The sequence below is a fragment of the Myotis brandtii genome, unplaced genomic scaffold (genome assembly GCF_000412655.1).
Source record: "Myotis brandtii unplaced genomic scaffold, ASM41265v1 scaffold604, whole genome shotgun sequence".
Lineage (NCBI taxonomy): Eukaryota > Metazoa > Chordata > Mammalia > Chiroptera > Vespertilionidae > Myotis > Myotis brandtii.
This window is the reverse complement of record NW_005370286.1, coordinates 3,348,233-3,354,536: the sequence shown is the minus strand read 5'-3', so window position 1 is coordinate 3,354,536 and position 6,304 is coordinate 3,348,233. Positions and strand designations below refer to the sequence as shown.

Here is a 6,304-nt window from a genome sequence, read left to right as displayed (position 1 = left end):
TCAGATCCTGATCTGAATAGGTCCTGGGTGGGGCCTAAGAGTCTGCATTTCCAGGAGCTCCAGGTGACACGGAGAAGCCAGTGACCTCGCTCGAGGAGCAGGGAGCTGGCTGATTCCTGGGGGGCGGGCGGGGGATGCTGAAGAAGGTTCCTGATCATCCAGATGAGCAGTGACCTAGACCTCTGTGGTCCTGGAGGGTGGCCACGGCCACATGCGGCTGCCGAGCCTTTGAAAGGTGGTTGCGTCGAAATTCAGATGAACTGTGAGTGTGAAATACACCGAAACTTAGTATATCAAAAAGGATGTAAACATCTCAATAATTTTCATGTTGATTCCATGTTGAGGGGATAACATTTTGGATATATTAGGTTAAGTAATGTATTAAATTCATTTCACCTGTTCCTTTTCACTTACTTATTTTTTTAAACTATGGTTATTAGAAAATGTAAGATGAACTCATGTTCCATTTCTATCGGGCAGCGCTGAGCAGACTGCCCCTCAGGCCCCCCGGGGAGATGGGCACCCAGGCGTCCACGGCTCTTCACCAGGACTCGAAGCTGATGTTCACACGCGTGTCCCCGGGAACCTGTGTGGCTTGTTTTCTCCCACCGCTGGAGACAGTGAGTTTGCCTGGGGCAGGGATGGAGGGCGAGGAAGGAGCCTTAGTCTCTCCCGTAATCTCTCTCGCAGAACTAAAAACAGACAAAACGCTGTCACTACAGGGATGGTTACTCTCTACCTGGGAAATGTGATTTCTTGAAACTGCCTCTCTGCAGAAAAGCAAACTTTGTCTTCAGCCCAGAACGTACTCATCACCACCCCAAATCAAGGGGGCTGCCTGGAGGAGGCGTTTCCTTTGAGAGTTGGGCAGTTGGGAGCCCAGGGCACAGAGGCCCTGGCAATGCCCAGGGTGCAGCGCCGTCTCCCGAGCGGTCTCCTGGTAGACCTGGCTCGCAGTCACCTGAGGTTTGGGGAGCTGAGGCCAGCTGTCCTGCACATGACCGGGCAATCAGAACTAGGGGGTTGACAGGTCACGGGAAGAGGCTAATTCAGGCCCCCGCATGGAAGACTTTTAACATCTCTAAGCTCTGCTACCATATCCACCCCCAACACACACACACACACACACACACACACACACACACACACACTTTTATTCTTTATTTTTAATTCTTTATTCTCTATTGCTTTTGCATGTGACCAGAGTGAAACTGGAATCTGAAAACCACCTGCAAGGTCGTCTCTGCCATGTCCATCTTTCCTTGTGGGTCTATAATGGCAGCTAGATAGGAGGGTCTGATTGAGTCACATCATGAAAACCCTCTCTTAGGCCTTTGAGAAGCTGTTTCATTGCACAAGATCCAGCAGAGTGAGCAGCGGGGCTAAAATCCAGGCCCTGCTCCCTTCTGGCTGGGACCACAGACAGGTGGTGCACGCTCTCTGGGCCTTGGTTTCCTTCCCTGTAAACCAGGGGTGCCCGTAGCATCCGCCTCCCACCCGGTTGAGCTGCTGTGAGGAGGACTGAGTTCCTGTGAGTGAAGGGCCGAGAGTAGGCCCAGCGCCCGGCACACTCACTGGCTGTTATTCCGGGCCCATCAGGGCTCCCTGAATGGCAGCCTCTTTTTTCAGCTGGCGAGCTACTTCGAAACTCCCCCCAATGCACACCTGGTTGAGGGAGTCAGGTCCTGTGTGGCCATGATGTAACGTACCTATTTTTGGCAGACTTGGCAATCAGGGAGTGACCCATTTTCCTGCATTTCAGGGAGGTCATTGCAATGGGTTTCATCAACCCGCAGGCTGGGAAGCGAGCCAGAGGGTTAGAAAGAGCCTTTTCTGCCACCCTGGCCCGCTTTCGGGGCTGCGCAGCGCAAGTCAGGGCTGGGTGGGGTGAGAGACGCTGCCCTGCTGTGGTGACACCGTGAGCAGAATGATGGCAGGGGAGGCAGGGGGAGGGGCAGAGCTCACGGCGCCCCCCCCCCCCACTCTACTCTCCGGGGGCCTTTGCTCCTCACCTGACCACATGGGAGGGTTTTGGTCTGTTTGCTTGGTGTTTGGCCTGGTAAAGGGAGGCCTGAGCTTCCAGGTGTCTGTAGAACCTTTGCCGACCGAACGATCGCACCCTGGCGAACAGCCAACAGAGCTGAGAAGGTTTCTAAGCGTCTCCTTGGACGTCTTGTCTGTGAGAGCTTCTTAAAAAGCCCGAGCCTGCACTGGAGAAGACACCCCCGTGGGATTTCTGTGTCACCAGTCCAGGCAAATACAGAGAATCAGGTGCTTCGAACCCTCTTTGGAATGAGGCTGAGTATGAATAAAAACGTGTAAATAGACAACTAACTACTTAACTCACTAGTTAACGGAGTTGCCAGTGGTGATAGCTGATAAATCAATGAGTCGAATCAAACGAGGTCCATGCTAAGAGCGGAGGTTTGGACCAGATGTTCTTGGATTAACATTTGCTCCACTGCTATTGGCTGTGTGGTGATGATCAAATCACTTAACCTCTCTGAGCCCCAGTGTGTGTGTAGGGGTGTGTGTGTATGGTGGTGGTGGGGGAGATGATGGAAGATGCCAACCTTGTAGGGCTCTCAGAGCGGCTAGACAGGAGGTGGTTTGAGGCCTCCGCAACTGCCTGGTGCAAATCCAGCCCCTGCTGGGTCCACCCAGCCCTTGGCTCACTAGCTGCTTCTCATCCTCCGGGTTCAGCTGAATTGTCACCTCCTCCCAGACGCCTTCCTGATCACCCACCGGAAGCACCACGCCTGCTTCTCCCATCCTAATTGCCATCCATAGCTTCTCTTGGCTTGTTCTCTTCCCAGCTTATGACACAGTCTGTGGTTGTCTGGCTTGTTTTTGGTTGATTTTTGTCTGTTGAACGTTGACTGTCTCTGTTCACCAGACTGAGGTCACCGAAGGTAGGGGCTTGGTCTGTATTGTCCGGGGACTTGGAGTGCCTCGCTCAGCAGGTGGCTGATGTATTTGACCGAAGACCCTTGTAACCAGGGCAAGCTCTGAGCCCCGGTAGCTCTTGGCTCTTCCGTACCTGTGAGGCCAGGAGCCGCTTTAAGGGGCTGTGGTGTGGTGAGAATGAGCTGAAATGCAGTGTGGATTTCACTGAGCACACACGTGAGTGACGGAGTAGGAAGCCACAGGGTTATGCAACCTCATGAGATGGCACCTGGGATACTCCGTGCCCCAAAGCACAGACACTTCATTCTCTTTCCCTCGGCTCTTTGCTTCTCTCTGTGAAGTTGGTACTTCTTACTTGCAGACAACACGTTACACAGAATGCAAAGCTTGGGATAATCGATGTGACCCCAAAGAATGAGAAAAGCAAAACTAAGAGGTTCAGCTTCTCAATTTACAAAACCAGTGATCTCATGTGTGATGTCAGTGGAGGGGGCCGGTGGGTGAGCCCACCCAGTAAATGTAAACTAGCTGAATGAGTCAGTCCTGAAGGGAAAGTTAGTCTCTGGATTTATTGGTATAATCCACCGGAAATAATCTCCCTTAAAAAGAATCATGTCTCCTCATCCATAAGAACTGTGGATCATAACTGTTGACCTTGCATTAATTTCAACATTCAATAATAATATTAGCTGGCAGGTTGCTATCCCTACTTATTCCTGTGTTGTTGTTTTTTAAATATATCTTATTGATTTTTTACAGAGAAGAAGGGAGAGGGATAGAGAGCCAGAAACATCGATGAGAGAGATCCATCAGCTGCTTCCTGCACGCCCCCCAGCGGGGATGTGCCCGCAACCAAGGTACATGCCCTTGACCGGAATCGAACCTGGGACCCCTGAGTCCGCAGGACGACGCTCTATCCACTGAGCCAAACCGGTTCGGCTATTCCTGTGTTTTGAACAGAAACAGGACTGAACTACATCGATGCGTTTTGGAAATGTGATTTGCTTACTGGAATCCCGTGGCCGAGTTTTGTGGGATGGAGTAGCCACCATGAACTTCCCAGGTTCTGCAGTGACACTTGCTGAGACATGGCCGCGACCCTGAGCTTGCGCCTTCCCTGGCTCTGCCCGGCGATTTCTCCCGTTATTAAGAAGAGGAGTTTGGCCAAGGAGGGTGGTCCTGGGCACTTGTAGATGGAAAATGTGTTGACTCTTCCAACGTTCTGATGAGCAGTGAGCCCTCGCTTGCCATCCCACCATCCATGAGTGAGGCAGGGCTTCTTTTCGAACTTTTTGAAAGCCACTTTGAGCCAAAATTAAACCTATAGGGAATCCAAGTACATGAAACAGAGCTGGCAGAGCTACTGCGGTTGAGGTGAGGGGTGGGGCGGGGTGGGGGGTGAAGAGTCGTCAACGCTCCCCCCTCTCCCTTTCACAGCCTCCAGGGCACCTCTGAGGCATCCCTAGAGCTCCAGGGAGCACCATTTGAAACAACACTTTCCCAGGATCCATGGGCGTAAGCAGAATGACATTCACTTCCTAAAATCTGCCTCCCCTAAGCCAGGCCTGGATGGTAAGCTGCTCAAGGGCCAGGGGCATCTGGTGCCCATGGAAACCATCGTGTCTGGGGAGTGACTAGGACTCAGTGATGGCGAACCTATGACACGCGTGTCAGAGGTGACACGCGAACTCATTTTTGTGGTTGATTTTTCTTTATTAAATGGCATTTAAATATATAAAATAAATATCAAAAATATAAGTATTTGTTTTACTATGGTTGCAAATATCAAAAAATTTCTATATGTGACACGGCACCAGAGTTAAGTTAGGGTTTTCAAAACGCTGACACGCTGAGCTCAAAAGGTTCGCCATCACTGGACTAGGTGAAGGTAAGCAGTTTGTTTTGATCTCAGAGCTCTGGCCCGGCCTCTCCGTTCCTGGACCGTCTCTCCCTACAACCCATCCTCATCCTTCAAGGCAACAGGGTCCCGGAATTGATCCCGGACTTGACCTCTCCGTTCCTGGACCGTCTCTCCCTACAACCCATCCTCATCCTTCAAGGCAACAGGGTCCCGGAATTGATCCCGGACTTGATCCCGGACTTGATCCCGGACTTGATCCCGGACTTGATCCCGGACTTGATCCCGGACTTGATCCCGGACTTGATCCCGGACTTGATCCCGGACTTGATCCCGGACTTGATCCCGGACTTGATCCCGGACTTGATCCCGGACTTGATCCCGGACTTGATCCCGGACTTGATCCCGGACTTGATCCCGGACTTGATCCCGGACTTGATCCCGGACTGCGGAGCGGGCACTTGGCTGCCTCTGTACCGGAATGATTTGTGGCGTCTCAGGTGGAGCTGGCGGGGACGCAATCCACGCTTCAAAACTTGGTAACCGCCAACTTAATTTTTTTTGAACAATTGGGGGTGTTTAAATGGCAGCTAGAGTATTAAGTCTGCACTTCGTGGAAGTTGGGGACAGGGGACAGGGGGTCCAGGAGGAGAGAATTTCCCAAAAACCATATGAAAGGAGGATGAAACACATTGCTGAGCTTTTTCTAGGAAAACCGTTTCTCTCCCTTCAATTGCAATGTCGCTGTAAAGCATCGGCTGGCTTACAGCAGGGAATGAAAAACAAATCCCACAAAGATCGCGGGCACCATAACAGCAATGAGCAAAGTGGGGTAAAATGCTTTGATTTCAGTAACATTTTCACTCACGCGGACACGTTCCAAACAGATTGTATTTATCCAGAAGGAGGCCCTGCTGCCTGGGGCGTAAGAGTTTGTAACGACGTTTTGGTGGTCGTGGCTGTGATATGATAGTAAAAAGTCTTCATGTAGAGGGAAGGGCTTTGGCTCTGAGAGTGGGCCGACCTGGGTTCGCATCCCTCCTCTCCCCCTGATGTGACCTGGGCCTCTCTGAGAGAGTGGCCGTCCTGTGTGGGCCAGTGTCCTCACCTGTAAAAATCGGGAGAGTCATGCCTCCCTCACGGCTGCTGTGGAGTGCATGTGAGAGAATGCCACGCAAGGGCGGCTGGTAGGGAGTGTGGGCACTGGGGCCGAGCTTTTGTTTGGGGAGAGAGGGAGTTTCTGTTTCTGGTTCTGTGTTCAATAGTCCAACAGCACAGGAAACTATGGCGGCTTCCTTTTTGTTTTCCTAATTATAAATTAATACATATGTAGTGGAGGAAGCTGGGAAACTAAAGATGGATGTTCAGAAGGAAAAGAAATCACCCACCATTTCAATACAACATTGGCGCACTTTTTTATGTATATGAATGTATAATTTTTCTTTGGTCAATTTCGTTCTTGCCAAGAAAATACCTTTATTCACAGAGATTTCCAAATGTGAAATTTCAGTTTCATACTCATTAGAATATGGTTGTAAG

At 51.0% G+C, this 6,304-nt stretch overlaps 1 long non-coding RNA gene across 1 annotated transcript in view; it reads left to right on the top strand.

The window, feature by feature from the left end:
* Positions 1-4,895, top strand: part of LOC102240064 — a 28,783-nt gene extending 23,888 nt beyond the window's left edge. The window contains exons 4-6 of the long non-coding RNA XR_001364701.1: positions 481-620; positions 4,345-4,479; positions 4,820-4,895. This is a non-coding gene — a long non-coding RNA (uncharacterized LOC102240064). The remainder of the gene's footprint in view (positions 1-480; positions 621-4,344; positions 4,480-4,819) is intronic.
* The last annotated feature ends 1,409 nt before the right edge of the window (positions 4,896-6,304 follow it).